Here is a 16,404-nt window from a genome sequence, read left to right on the forward strand (position 1 = left end):
TTTTACTTTATGTAATGACACATCCACTCCCAGTCTCTATTCAAGCCTAAGTTAATTGTATCCAGTTTGCAAATTAATTCCAATTCAGCAGTCTCTCGTTGGACTCTGTTTTTGAAGTCACCTACTACAGGACAGGCCCAACAAAGATAACAACAGAACGCCACTAGCCATCACCTTCAGCCCCCAGCTAAAACCTCTCCAACGCATCATCAGGGATCTACAACCTATCCTGAAGGAGACCCATCACTCTCACAAATCTTGGGAGACAGGCCAGTCCTTGCCTACAGACAGCCCCCCAACCTGAAGCGAATACTCACCAGCAACCACGTACCACACAACAGAACCACTAACCCAGGAACCTAATCCTTGCAACAAAGCCCGTTGCCAACTGTGCCCACATATCTATTCAGGGGACACCATCACAGGGCCTAATCACATCAGCCACACTATCAGAGGCTCATTCACCTGCACATCTACCAATGTGATATATGCCATCATGTGCCAGCAATGCCCCTCTGCCATGTACATTGGTCAAACTGGACAGTCTCTACGTAAAAGAATAAATGGACACAAATCAGATGTCAAGAATTATAACATTCGTAAACAAGTCGGAGAACACTTCAATCTCTCTGGTCATGCGATTACAGGCATGAAAGTTGCGATATTAGAACAGAAAAACTTCAAATCCAGACTCCAGCGAGAGACTGCTGAATTGGAATTCATTTGCAAATTGGATACAATTAACTTAGGCTTGAATAGAGACTGGGAGTGGATGTGTCATTACACAAAGTAAAACTATTTCCCCATGTTTATTCCCCCCCCCACTGCTCCTCAGACGTTCCTGTTAACTGTTGGAAATGGCCCACCTTGATTATCACGACAAAAGGTTTTCTCCCCCCCCCCGCCACCCCGCTCTCCTGCTGGTAATAGCTCATCTTAAGTGATCACTCTCCTTACAGTGTGTATGATAACACCCATTTTTTTCATGTTTTGTGTGTATATAAATCTCCTCACTGTATTTTCCACTGAATGCATCCGATGAAGTGAGCTGTAGCTCACGAAAGCTTATGCTCAAATAAATTGGTTAGTCTCTAAGGTGCCACTAGTACTCCTTTTCTTTTTGCGAATACAGACTAACACGGCTGCTACTCTGAAACCTATTCACTTGAAAAGTATTTTCGAGCTCACCAAAGAAGTATCACGCATCCCCCACATACATAAATATGCACAATTTTGCTGCCGTTGAATGAAATTTACTTTATACTGTACTAAGGTTTATAAAATAGAAAGGAATCCCATTTTAATGCAGCCATCTGTTTCTAAGAAAAAAAGAACTGGAATGATGTTAAGTGATGGAAGCTCTCTGTCCTGTCTCCACCTGTTCCTTTCTTTTTATTTTAATTTTTTTAGTGCTGTTCCAGTAGATTTTAAAGCTCACTTACAAGAGCCAATATATCAGATGTACCTAACTGTCCTACCTCCTGGCGAGGCTCACATAATAAAGAAAGATTTCTTCCCACCCTCTGTCACTACACACAGATTCCCCCCACCACCCCCACACTGGTTAGTGCATGTTACATGTCCCCTGCCACTATATTCACAATCCAGAGATAATATCTGAATGTTACAGCTAATAATTTTGGAGTTTGGCTCTTAAAATCAAATTATACAGACTCATGTGGTTAACTCAGGAAGTTCCTGTTCAATCCCTGACATTGACAAGATGGAGGCAGGCATGGAAATAGAAGCCACATCAGTACAAATAACTCATTGTCTGGTTAGCAGGCAGTTCCAAAAAAGTGAAAAATAATGTCGGCTCCATCCAAACCCACATTTTTTCAGAATTGTCAGCTAATTGAAAAAGTTGGAAATGTTTCATTTTGGGTGTAACAAAATGCAATATTCCCCAGAGTACAGTCTGGACTGCTCAACAGCTGTGTCCCCTCAATTCTCCAAGCTAGGGTGTGTTATTCTCTGCTTTGCTGTGAGAACAACCACTCCTGGCCAGTTCATGCAACATCATTCCCCGCTGAATTACATGAATGCTCTGGCTAGCCACTCAATTATATATAGGACGACACCAGCAACTTCCCAGTCCCAGACAGTCCCCCAGAAATGTTTATCTTGTACTGTCCAGCACCATCCTGAATAATACAAGCTCAGAGAAAGTCTGACATTTCATCAATGGGAAATGATATGCACAGTCCTGTTATCTTAAGTGAAGGTTCCCAACACCTCAATCCAAACACACACTGGTTTAGATAAAATCAATACATCTAATTTATTAACTACAGAGAGACAGATTTTAAGTGACTACAAGTAATGAGGCATAAAAGTCAGAATTGGTCACAAAGAAAATAAAAGATAAGAGGCAAACTAATAGCTAATTTATCAAGCTAAGTGTAGTTAAAAGCAAAAGGTGTTTCCTCACTATAAGCTAACAGCAGTCTGGCTGGATTGCTTCAGCCAGGACTTCCCCCCAGTTCAGTGATACTTCCTTTGTCTTTCAGATGTTGATGTTGTGAGTAGAGATGGGGAAAAGAGGTGATTTGGGTGACTCTGTTTCTCATTCTTATACTCTTCTTCCCAATTTGAGGATTACCTCCAGCTGGGGCTCAGGCAACAGTCTGTTTACATGGAAAAACCCCAGTTGTGTCTTTGCCAATATGTAAAGTTCTCGCTTACACCCTTCTTTCTGCCAAAGAATGGCCATTAGCCAGGTGATAGTTCAGGATAGTCCATTTGATTATGCCGATACCTGGCCAGTGCATCAGTGTATCTTTTTGACTCTGAAGAACTGGTTTGGGCCTGCTTTTCTACCTTTGGAACATGTTATAGCAATGTTATATAGTAGAATCTTATAAACTTTACATACAATGGCGCCACGCATATTTTACCAGAACAATAATGTTCAGCAGATTATGAGTTTTCAAATGACACCTCAGATGGCATACTTCTACAAAATTTTTCATAGTTTTGTAAAAAAAAGGTGAACATAAGAATGTAGTCTGTCACACAAAGTGTTTTGGTTTGGGCATTACAAAAGCAAATGAAATAAAGGGCTGCATTCACAAAAAACAACACAGAGGCACTGATAGCCTGCATGTATCCAATAGTTCATTGGTTAGGGCACAGTATATTAAGAACATTTTGCTTCTGCCAAAATAGTTTCCTAAGTGACAGCTATAAAAATAGAATTAATATTCTTTAAGACTAAACCTTTGTGTAAATTGAAACTTTGAAAATACCATCATTTCATATTTCTATAGACTGTTTGATTTTCACCCCCCAAAATGTCAACTAAACATCACCATACTGTATTTATTATTGTAACAGGGTTGCACTCACCTCTCAAGAGCGCCCCCTGGCCGAGCGCATTGTGGTGTTTAGAGGTTGCTTGTAATTATTAGAATTGGGAGCACTGGCTGTAGGGAGTCTGAAAGGACAGGAAACAGGAAGGAGGGGAGAGGAGTTGAGAGGCTGGGAGAGAGCTACAGAGGGTGCAGCAGCAACTTGGTAAAGAGGTTTCCACTTTGAAAATAAAGTCCTGTTGAAGCTTGTTAATACCTTGCTTAGTTGATGCAACATTTTGGTGACGAAGATGGATCTTCTGCCTCTGAACCCACCTGCACCCTTTCTGCAAAGCCCAGGTGAGCCTCCAATTGCTTTTACTACCTGGATCCATATGTTTGAGATTTATCTGCTTGCAATCAGTGCTACAGAGATTTCTGAAGAAAGAAAGCGTGCTCTGCTAATCCACTGCCTTGGAGCAGAAGGGCAGCATATATTTTACACTTTCCCCCTTGCAGATGATAAATATGAGACTGCACTTACTGCATTAAAGAATTTTTTTGTGCCAAAAGCGAATGTAGCAGCTAATCGCTCCAGATTTCGCCAGCGTGAGCAGAAACCAGGGGAAACTATAATTCAGTGTATTGCTTCCCTGAGGAGTCTGATTGTAATCTGTGACTTTGGGAATATGGCAGATGAGATGATTAGAGACCAGCTCATTGAGAAAACAACCATGCTTCATGTAAGAGAACGCTTACTTCTAGAACCACAATTTATACTAGAAAAAGCAATAACCATTGCTACTCAGATTGAGTCAGCTACAGCTGAAGCCAAAATAATGAACATGGATACAGGAGGCACAGTCCAAGCTGTGACTCCTTTGCAGAAAAAGTTCACTACCACTGCAGACACACAATTGCAAGAGGAAAACTAATGAAAAACCACCAAATCAGCAAATTCAAAATACAGTAAAAGCATGTTTTCGCTGTGGATCCCCACAACACCTTGCAAGCTACACAGGATGTCTGGCAAAAGTAGCTCAGTGCAATCAAAAAGATTGGACATTTTGCTAAAGTGTGTCACATTAGCCAATTCAATCAACAGGTGCATGCAGTTACAATACCAGATGTTACTGTGCTGAGCGTGGACAAAATCACGACTGCACATATTCCAGAACAGATAAAGTACACTGTAAACATTTTCCCCATACCCTCAGGCAAACCACACTCTATTCAGCTAATGTTGGACACTGGCTCAGCAGCATCTGATTCCATCTATCCACATTACTTTAAAGATGTGCCTCATACTGGCCCCAAACTTCACTTAGTGTTCTATTTGAAAAACCATATTCCAGTACATGGCTGCCTGCCAGTAATGGTTACTTTTGGTGATTGCTGTGTAACTGCAGAGTTCTACATTGTCCACAAAGGCACTCCCATCCTTGGCAGAGATTTATTGGCTGCTTTAAATCTCAGGGTAGTTAATGGACGAATTGATCTTCCTCAGCAAAGCACTCTTGCAGTACACACACCAGTTTCAGCTGGGACACAACACCAGGTTGAGGAGAAACTCGGCTGTGCTTATGGGTTTCTTCATAAAGTTAAAATGCGGAATAATGTGATGCCTGTACGATAGAAGTTATGGCGCTTACCATTTTCAGTCAGGGAAGCTGTTTCAGAGGAACTTAGAAAACTTGTTCAAAAAGGACATTATTAAAGAGATCGACTCCTCGGAATGGGTTTCACCTACAGTTGTGACGCAGAAGAAGGGTGGAGACATTCGCCTTTGTGTGGACTTAAGGGAGCCAAATAAAGCTATTGTGATTGACAGTCATCCTCTTCCTCAAATAGAAGTAGTGTTTGCAGAACTCTGTGGAGCAAAGATGTTTTCTACTCTTGATTTGCAGAGTGCATACCACCAGGTTATGTTGCATGAAGATAGCAGAGACCTCACAGCATTTATTACACAAGGGACTATTTCGCTTGGTAAAGAGGTTTCCACTTTGAAAATAAAGTCCTGTTGAAGCTTTTTATGATCTTGCTTGGTTGACAGACCACGCATGTGCCTGCATTCTCTCTCTATGGCAGGTCTTCAGCGATTCAGCCCTCTGGCTGAGTCACATACACTGTCTGTCAGTGAAAAAAGCAACGCAAACCCCTTTTGGGGTACAAGTCCAACAGGGGCCTCTCTCAGTGCCCTCTGTGATGTGTGTCTCAGTTCATCCCTGCTCCGGAATAGAGCAGTGTTCCAGGGCTCCTTCCCTGGACGCAGTGTCTTTGCCCTCTCAGGGCCTTTCTGGCCCCAGCTCTTCAGCTGGGCCACTACAGTTCAGTCCCCTTTCTGGGGTGCCTCAAAGTCCAGGCCACTTTCCCAGTGACTGTGGGGGGAGGGGAAATCTGGGCCTGCCCTCTATTCTGGGTCCCAGCCCAGGGACCCTATAGATAGCAGCCGTTCACAATGTCCCTTTAAATAAACTGTGTTGCTGCTATAATTCGCTGGGCCACTTCCCCGTGGCTCCCACACACTCTTCACCCTTACTTCAGGACCTTGTCCTCGTGGAGTCCCAGCAGCCAGCCTGGAGCACCATCCACTCTCATCCAGTTCTAGCAAGGAACTGAACTTGCTCTGGCCCTGCAGCTCTTCTTATACTAGCCTACTGGGCCCTGGTTGGCTGCTTCCCACACAGCCACTCTAGGCAGCTTGGAGGACCTCTCTACTGCCCTTCTCTGGGGTAGGGTGTGGCAGGGACACAAGAATATTTTATAGGCACAAGTTGTGTTTTATATTGTATTTCAAAATACAGGTCTTCAATGTTTCCACTCATTTAAAAGGGAGCACAATATAACACTTGACCTGTGCCTACATTATCCATGCTTCCTGAATTTTATGACTTCCTTTACAGATGAATTCAAATTCACCCATATTTTCAATTCTGCTTCCATTTTACTAACTGCTCATTACTTAGAGAATCTATTTTGCAAACACAAGAATACAGGGTTCCTCTCTTTACAATTTTCTTTACCTTGACTGTCCACACTTACTGGTTCATGTTACACTGAAAAACTAACAATGGCTTCTTTTCTCATCTCTGCTGTGTTTGGGGAAAAAACCCAAACATCAAGTACACCACAGAGTCAAAAAACTGTAGCTAGCAAGCGAGATAAACATGATAATTAACACGTCAGAAAGCTATCAGGAAAATGTAACAAAGAATCCCACAAGACCAATCACTCCTTGTTTGGATGATGATTTGTTTTGCTTTGTGGGCATATTTGCCATGCCAAACCTGTTCCTTGCAATCTCTGTTTCCTTGAGATATCTGAAAAACTAAGCTTCAACACGCATACTGTATTTTTCCAAATATTAGTGTGATAAAAAGCCTTGATGGCTGCCTCCCTAACTAGAGCATGTAGCTATTACTTTGTATTTTCCTTCTTTATTCCATTTTCAGACTCAAAAGCAGATAAGCACTAACAGAAGCCACTGTTATCAATATCAAGGAGGCACGCACATACACAAGATATTTGAACAAATTGAAATTCTGCATGTCAGTAGCAGTCAGGCTACTGTTGAAAAGTGCTAGATAATTAAATCCAAGAAAGAACTACAAACTTTGGGCCTCTCATAATGATGTGATGTGGTGTCAGGCACAGATAAGCAGTTGTACTTCAAAAATACAAAAAGATTTCACATCATATTGTCTCTTTAGAAGAAAAAAGATAGGAGAAAATAAACCCATTGTCTGGACAAACTGTTCAAAACAGTTGGTCATGTACAAGTCAATGAATTGTTTTGCTTGGTTCATCTTTCTCACAATGTCAGGAACAAACAGTAGTAGTAATGCTGATAACACTCTAACCTATACATTTCCATAATATATAGGCATATACAATATAAATACCAGTCATTATATATCCTGGTTGCCATTAGAAAGTTGACCATTAATGTGGTGTTTGAGGAATCATTAACATAGAATTTGAATGATGACAGTTAAGAGGTGGTTATAAACACACACATACTATGTACATTGTGCATTATTTATCTGTATTAGGCCAGCAGGGCTGATTGGATAACAGGAAGTATGGTCAGTAGGATGCACCATGGCAGAATTTAGCCTGCTTGCTTTTCTTTACCAGCACAAAATTCAAGCCACCCTGGATACAAATAATTGAACAACAAAAATCAGTAGCTCTCCACTTCTACCATAAACACAGTTTTGCTGAAAATAAAATTATTTCCATAAAATAAACTTTGGGGCAGATTCTGAGTTCACAGGAAGCATAAAGACAGAAGAACTTCCTTGAAATCAATGTTCTTACAGTAGTAAAAAAATACATCCGAAGCAGGCCCAGTATTTATGAAACAGTAACACAATATATATTTCAGACCAGGATTGCCAATATTGGATATGTATATTCCTGGGGGTTTCATCACATGACCATAATCTTTAATTAAAAATAGATCTTTAATTCCTGGAGAGCACAGGACAATCCTGGAGAGTTGGCAACCCTATTTAGGATCCAGTCCTGAAGTCCCACACAGGCAAAACTCTGCTTTACTGGGAGTTTTAAATGTGAAACATTTGACTATAGGATTAAGCCCTAAGTAGAATTTCTTCATCATTTGGATAGGCTAATAATAGAAACTCAGCTCAGTTTTGTTCTTCATTATAACTTCAAATATGAAATGTGCATTTCATCTTTAAGGTGATACACAGAGTTTGCTATATAGAGATTGTACACAAATGTCAGGAGTCATTCACTATTACACTTAGTCCCTTCTGCGCAGAAGGGACTAAGTGTTGGTAAAGGCTCTTTCCCCTCTCAGGCCCATGACTCCAATACCATTTATAAAAAGACAGACTAGTTCAGACCCTTGTTAGTCTTAGGCCATAGCACAAAACTTCTGATCCTCTTTATAGACACCATTCTGATTTGTTCAAATATAAATGTCTAGATATCAAGATAAAAGAAGAGCCAGTCCCCTTGTGTCCATAGAATATGAGTTTTTCCAGGACTGTAAGGAGGAAAAGGCAACCAATGTTGTACCTTTAAAGGGAAAGAGTATCGTTGGGGCACAGAGAACTCTATCTCAGAGTCCTAGGAAAGAGATTACCTTCTTCCTACTCCAGGAAGTCAAATTCTGGATTACTATACACCTGGAAGAAAAATAAAATGGCCCCAAAAATGTATATCAAGCCAAATTTTCTTCTCACACTCAGGTAACTCCACTGACTTAAAAAGGAGTTACTCCTAACTTACTCTGCTGTAACTGAGAACAGTATTTGCCTTTTTGTATAAGCCAGTCAGTCTACATGGTCTCCTAGTTTACACAAAACTATTTATTTTTTGCATTCTTTGTTTTTGCTCATCAGCTAAGGTTTCTTCACCACAACACAGAAACATCAAGATAAGAAAAAAAAATTGCATGAGCTTATCATTAGTGGGAAACAAGAAGCAATGAAGATAACAGTCCTAATCATAGTGATTTCTTTACTAAATTCCTAGAGGGGGAAGTTACACAGTGGTCTCAGAGCTTTGCAATGAAGTATACAGTGTGTCATATTGAATTAAATTTGCCCTCCAGATGTCTGTTGAGTTGCACCAGGGATAAATTTGACCTATCTTTCAGCCAACGTATAAACCAGAAAACAAAAACAATTGCATGTCTGGGAAAATAATCAAAATATTCATTCACGCTATCTTAAGTACCTTCCATGCACAGGGAGTAAAGGGATGGGAAATGTAATTATTCAGATGTACCCACAATGGATAGCCATAGTTGGATGTCAAGTTGCTGGTTTTGATCCAGCTTCTAGTGAAGAGGGTCTACATCATATTATGATGCTAGAGAGATAGGAATTGCAATAGTGGATCTGACTCAAGGTCTCTGACAGGACCAAATACTTCAGAGGAAGGTGCATGAAACCCTGCAGCAATTAGATGTAGTATAATCTGCCCTCCACGGGAGGCTCCTCTTAACATCTAGTAATTGGAGATTGGTTCATGCCCTGAACATGAACAGTTTTCTCTCTCTTCTAAAACTTTCTCTTGGTATTTACTAACATAACTTTAGATATTCTTATTATCTATATAAATATCCAATGGCTTTTGGAATTTTGCTATGTTCTTGGTCTCAATGGCATCATGCAACAATGAGTTGGACCTATCACCCTGCCAATTAGGGATCACAATGTGGTGATTGGGGCTGGTCAAACAATTTCCCTCAAAACTTTTTTTCCATAGAAAATTGGGTTTTCAACCCAATGAAAATGTTTGAGGCAAACCTTGTCTTTTCTCAAAAGCTGTTCAGTTCCCCCTTGACGAAAACTGAAATCTTTTTGGTTTTCAAGTTTTTGAAAAAATTGGAAGTTTTCTGTAGAAACACAGCCCATTTCCTGACCAGCTTCCCTGTTGACTTCCACTGGGAAGGTTCTTGGGAGACCGAGGACAGTAGGGAGCTCACAGTAAGGCCCCTGCTCCAATTAGTTAGCTGGGGTGATTCTTCAAGATTTGGAACTGGTTGTGCACAATTGTTTCTGTTTAAGACTAACAGAAACAGTAGGCTCGGGACCCAAGGTAGGGAGGCCCATGATGGTTGTTGGGGGGGGGAGGGAGGGGCTTTACACACTTTGTTAAGAGCCTATCATAAATACAGCATCCCACGAAGAGGAAAAAAACTTTTTGGACCACCATTTCTATTGTCTCTCTGATACGGGAGAGTAAAGTCTGTGCTTAGCTATGCTACCTGCTTTAAATTCTAGTTTTTCCTGCAAAATCCTCATGGTACTTCTGGTTCACTGTTGATATCTGAAAAAACAAAAAAAACCAGAAGTCTCATTGCAACTGATGGTATTGGTGATGTCATGGAATGAGGAATTTGGTGTTACTTCCAAGTTAACTAGGAAATACCAAGAGGTTTTCATAGAGGGATTTTAAATTATCACTGGGTCACCAGAGGAGGATGTAAGAAAAGTAAGGAGTACTGGTTATGAGAGCAGGAGGGAGATGGGAAAGAGGAATCATGGACAGACGTTCATATTTCATATGTGTTATTACACTTTATGACCTTTGTTCTTTGAGACAAGTCTGCAAATTCTAACAGCTTTGAAGCACACTTGCAATGAACAAGTTTCAAGTGAGAGTTCATCAGTTGGACTATCCCTTACTTCAGAAAATAGTTGGTGTTTATATAGAAACACCTTATAACTACGCCTTACTTTTGGTGTCCAGAGAATTTGGTAAGTCTATTGGCAAGGAAAAAGGGTTCTGAAAAAATACTTGGGATTAGATAGGAAGACCTGTCATTTTTCTCAACACACTTAAACAACACTCAGGAAGCAACACTTTGGCATTGCTAACTGCATAAAAACATGTAGATATTTACATATGTTTATAAGATTAATAAATGCATTATAGTGAGGATAAAATGTCTGTGAGCTAAATCCTCCATTTGTTCCATTGGTCAACTCCATGGACTATAATGGAATTTTGCCTGGACTCCCTGTACTCCATTAGAGTCACCAGAGTTTTTCCTGCAAGAGAACTGAATAAGGATTCCAGATTTTGTTCTTCTGTTCCTGAATCAATGGGCTACAGAATACTGTTAAAAAGAAAGTGGAAGAGTTGCCAAACAGGAACATATTCAGCTCTGGTATGAGCAGGCATGACTTCACTGAACTTAAGAGGCAATATTCTCAAGACTGTTTAGCTTTGGGTTCCCTGATTTTAGGGCCAAAAGTACCAAACTCACAAAAGCACAATTTACAGAAGCCTGGGGGCAGCTCTAAGTTGTAGCAATTGCTATTGCTCCCGAAGGGACCATTCCAATAACTGGGGAATCACTGGGGCATAGTGGCCTACTGGCTATCCTGCCTTCTCCTGGGTATTCCACCTATGACAGTGTCAGAGCTAGTGGGCTGGAGTAGACCTGCTTTGAAAGCTCTATGCCATTTGAGGATGCCTCTTAAAGTATGAGAATCCCCAGGGGCTCTAATAAGGTGATTTTACATCTTTGGTGAGTCACTTTGCATTTCTGGAGAGGCCAAGATAGTTGTAATAGGGAAGAGTTTGGCCCAAAGGTTGATTTTATCCAAAGTTTCCAAAGTCACTTGATACAAAATGTTAAAATCTGTAATTTGAAAGATACACACTCTGATCATGCAATAGGATCCCAATGAAGTCCAATGGACTTTGTGCCTTCATAATTGTCCATCAGCATGGATCCTATTGTGTAATTGAGATCTTATTAGATAATTCCCTTTAATCAAAATTTTACTGATAACTTATAACACATTGTATGATTATCAAGATTGGAAGATGCTATTAAAAAAGCAATGCCTGAATGCTCAGCTAAGTAAGAATGGTGATTGCTACCTGGCAGACATTTAGAGTTCATTGCTAAAAGTACTTGAAGTGGATTTGTGCAGCCCATTCAGTCCCAACATGCCCTTTATAGATTTTTCTGAAATATGCCTTGACATAGTTTTGTTCCATTTGTGCTTTCTACTTTATATTTACCTCACAGGAAACTTTATTCTATTCCATGTTCTTAGTTACGTATCTTATTGTTGATCACTGGTATATGTGGGTAAGCTGTTTAGTAGCAATCCAGTTTCAAACACAGTCAGATGTGAATGCCAGTCCTGGAAACCACAGTTCAAATAGGAACTTCAGCTCTCAGATCCCAAAACATTTGCCAGTCCTCATTTCAATTAGAATGAGTTATCTACGAGAACAGATTTAAGAATTGGTGACTTATTTAACTCCCAGACACATTCATGAGAAGTAGTATTCCCAGAAGAAGCTACACATGACTGAGACACACATGATTGAGAACAGAGATGGAAATTAATATTTATCATCCGAATGAACACACTCCTACTGCAATCAAGATTCATTTTCAACAGTATCTGTGGGAGAAAGTGTTGGGGCAGTAAGAAAATAATTATTTTTCCAATCTCCATCTCTCCTCCCCTTTCTTACAAATTGCAAAAGGTTGTATTGAATTTTTTGTACTGAAAATAAAACAGGCTTTAGGCAAAACAAGAGCCAGAGCTAAGGTCACAGATGGACTGAAAGACTTAGCTTCACTGGGACACCCCCTCTACAAATAGAAAAACAATACTAAGCTTTTGTAAGTGTATTATTTTCATAGGGGACAGAGCAGGACATATTGCTTTTCATTCACTTTTAGACTTTCACTTATTTTGTGAACTTTTATTGGCATTTTCTCAGCTTTGTAGGTTTTTGTCGGTCATTTGACCTGTGAATTATCTCAAATTCTAGAAGCTCTCCCTCCAACACACACACACACACACAAGAAAGCTCTATCGGAATGAAGTCCTTGCAATGTAAGCAAGAAAAAGTGGTATGAATAATGTGTGACATGCATCAAAAGTCTTGCAAATAACTTCAGACTATGAAAATACCTTTCAACAGTTAGAAGGAATGGTACATACTATGGTATTTTAATCAGAAGTTGTATCAAGCTTGTAACAATGTAGGGAATCTAACATTTCTCTTGTGCTATGACTTCCAAGGGGAGAATGTCACCTAAGTGTCTCTGGATCTCTGGGCTGTAGTAGGCAGAGGTACCTGTGTATAGTCTACTAATAAACAAACTACAGTTGGATATATAAAGCCATTTATTTCAGTTCATATTATTTCAAATATTTACTAATTCAAGAGGCATTGAAACAAAGCTAAAATTAGTAGTGAATGTCACTACTGACAACATCTGTTTTCAGATAAAGAAGTTAGAAGTAATGAATGCAGTTTTAATAATAAGTTAACTTCCGATTAAATTTAAAATATTACCCCGGGAAAGAAGTACATAGAGAAATTTTAACCTCAAAACTTCCCTAATCAAAGGCATTCAACATGTGAATTGTAGGATACAAAAGAGCGTGAACTGGCATTTATTTACCATTATTTAAGTACATAAGTTTTCATTAAAAAAAAAGTATTTTTTAATACTAGTAACCACTTGAATCTTTATTTCCTCTATGGTAATTCAATTCATTAAACATAATTTTGAGTGTCTGGACATAATTAACTTTTATGAATATAATCAATATTAATAATATAAAGTGTCAGGATTGTGGAATTCATTTATGGTTTCTAAAATCTGAATATTCAGAAAACATGGGACTGAATAAAAAGATAATTACTCATAATTTAATTACAACTAACTTCAAAACACTCTTACATTCAGTACAAGAACTCAAAATGACAGACTGAGGGAGCAATTTGATTGGCTATTGAAGATTCTGAGCTGTGTAATAATTGAATTGGATGGAATCACTAGCTAAAACAATACAGCAGACATTTTATAAACACAACTGCACTGTTCATAACGTCATGTATCTAGTTTCCATGGATTGAGACATACATATGTGAAACCAATGATACATGCTGCTGTACCCATCAATACTGTATATTAAAACAGAGGTTAAACCAAAGATCGAAAACCTTGCCTAGAAGGGATATGAACAGTGGTACACAAAAACTCAAAGGCAGATGCCACAGCATATTTTTTTTATGATGCAAGACTGCTCAGGATCACCTATGGATAATGAACCATGACAACTCTGAATTTGATGAAGCATAAGTCGATAGTGAAAGAAGGCAAAGGAATGCAAGAAATATTTGAACAGTCAGCAAATGCATACAGACTGTTTTTGCTTATCCTTGCAATCTGAAATAGCAACACAGGAGCCATAAAAATATGCCTCCACTAATTTGACATATCCCTGAAGTCCGAAAAAGCCATTTTTAGAAAAAAATTAATTTTCTCTATCGAAAAGTATCTTGCACTAAAACATTTCACAAGCTATACAACATCCACAAGGATACCAAACATTTTTTGGTGTGTTTAAAATACCTTATATGATCGGCATCAATGCAGTTTTCTATTCACAGGGAAATCTTGAGTGACATATGTACCGGTCAGGTTCTAGATTCTTCACTGCTCAAGCTCCCTTTTCTTTTTCACTTTAAAAAGAGAAAGTGAGAGAGATTCCATTTAAACACTGTCTGGCACGTCTCTACTTGCATTTGCTATTATCTCTTTGCCCACAACCAACTGCTGTTTAGAACACACATTAATTATTCTTGGTTTGTTCTATCCCCTTCAATTCTTGATTGTGAGAAGTTGAGAGGCAACAAAGGAGAATCAATCATAAGATCTACAAAAATGAAACTTGGATGAAGAAATTTCTTCCTTCTGTATGTTGTCACTCTTTATCATTGACACGTGGGGTTTTATTTATTTACTTTATTAATGTGACCATATTTTTTGTTTTCTGCACTTTTTAAAACTGAGGCAAACGTGGTGAATTTGCCATTCTAGTGCTGTCACCCCAATGAGATACTTGTATGCCAGCTGATAAACACGTGAGAGAATGATTCCATAGTTTTAACTTCTTGATCATTCATTCATCTTGCTGCCTGTTTGAGATTAAAGGCCATAATACATAACCAAAATTATGTGAATGTTTATCACTCTCACCACAACGCTTTGCTGATATGGACTTTAGAAAAGTCAATGGAAACTTGTGGCAACTGAAGACACGAAACCCAGGTGTCCTTAGTCAGTATTGAGTAAACTCTTTACTGTAAAATGTGATGATAGAAGAATTCACTCTGCAGAAATCACACTTTGTTTTGGGCCACAGCCCACAGGTCTTACTCAGTTAATATACCTAATGAATTCAGTTGATTACCATGGGAGTTTTGGCTGGGTAAAGATTATGGGGACTGATTTATAGTCTACTGAAATAAATCAAGAGACTCCAGTTGATTTTAATAGGCTTTGGATCAGTCTTTATAGAATTTGGCCCTCTAAGCAGACGGCTTTTCCAATCTGCTCTATAAACACAGTTCACCCAGTATGGAAAGTCTTCCTTTGGTCAGCTTTATCAACAACGAAAACAACCACAACAACATAATGTTATGTTGGAAGGCGTTAATGACTGAGAGCAAGCAGGTCTTTTGAGCTGTAGGCAATCATAGACCTCATTAAAGCTTATGGGCGGGTGAGCCACACTTCATTCATCCAAATGGAAGGAGCAGTTAAGCTCATTTATGGAATAAGATACATGAAAAACCAGAAGGCCCCACCCCTGGCACTTTGCCACAGAGGAAGACTGCAGCAAGAACTCAGGGAGAATTAGAGGGTTTTCCCTGGGACTGACTGTGAACACAAGGCCTGGGAGGTTGTTTGGTTGCAGCTGTGTTTTTCTGTGTGGGGTGTGGGTGACAAAGGCAGAAAAGAAGGCATGAGTGAGGGTGGAAAGGCAGGCTTGGAAGTTATAAGCAAGAAAACTCCCTGCTGTTGCTTATTCCGGTTGGGGTCAGGAAAACAGGACTTTACTCATCATCAGTTTCTCCTCCTAATGAAACAACCAAGCAAGGCCCTGAATATTGGCTAACCCATTTGGACAAAGGTGCAGCAGTAACAAAGATAAGTTTAATTTTTTTCCACAGGCTTGGCTACTCCTAAATTTCCACCCACACCTTACAACCTACCTCAGGTGGGGTAAATGAGTCAGCTCCCCTAGTGATTTAGTAGAAACAAATTTCCCCGCAGATCAATACCTTCTGAAGATGGTGGGGTTTTCAGGCAAAATTTCTATTACAGGTCCCTTGATACAAGTCCACATTAGGGTGTTGCAGCCAAAGAGCTAAATAGCCTTTCTGCATATTATTAACATTAGAGTTGTGACTATAGGCCCCTGTGTTAGTGCTGTACAAACGCATAATGAGAGAGAGTCGCTGACCTGAAAATGTTACAAATCTAAATAGACAAGGCAGTCAAAGGGCAGGAGAAATGATGTGTCCTACTCATTTTTCAGTTGGAGAACTGAGGCACAGAAAAGTAAGTGACTTTTTCACATTACTGTGAAGTTCAGGCTTTTTCCATATTCTTAAGGTCTTGGAAACAATTATAGCAGATGACATTACATGCACTTTCTTAAAGATCACTAAAAGCACAGTATTAAATTTAAAATTGCAGAAAAAAACAGGAGATTGTACTTAAGAGATATTGCTAAATACTTTCTAAATATTTTCAATAGCTTTAGACTATTTTCTTCAGCTCCTCGATTAGACA

General features: G+C 39.4%; 1 protein-coding gene across 7 annotated transcripts in view; it reads right to left on the minus strand.

Annotated features, from left to right (window-relative positions):
* The window catches only part of SYT1 (synaptotagmin 1), a 490,694-nt gene that overhangs the window by 374,983 nt on the left and 99,307 nt on the right, over positions 1-16,404 (minus strand). For 6 of the 7 annotated variants that reach the window (XM_074941986.1, XM_074941983.1, XM_074941987.1 and 3 more), the window contains exon 2: positions 14,176-14,285. The exons of the other annotated variant lie outside the window; for it this stretch is intronic. The gene's annotated coding sequence lies outside the window, so the exon portion shown is untranslated. The remainder of the gene's footprint in view (positions 1-14,175; positions 14,286-16,404) is intronic. 7 annotated transcript variants of the gene reach the window in all.

Source organism: Natator depressus, chromosome 1 (genome assembly GCF_965152275.1).
Source record: "Natator depressus isolate rNatDep1 chromosome 1, rNatDep2.hap1, whole genome shotgun sequence".
Classification (NCBI taxonomy): domain Eukaryota; kingdom Metazoa; phylum Chordata; order Testudines; family Cheloniidae; genus Natator; species Natator depressus.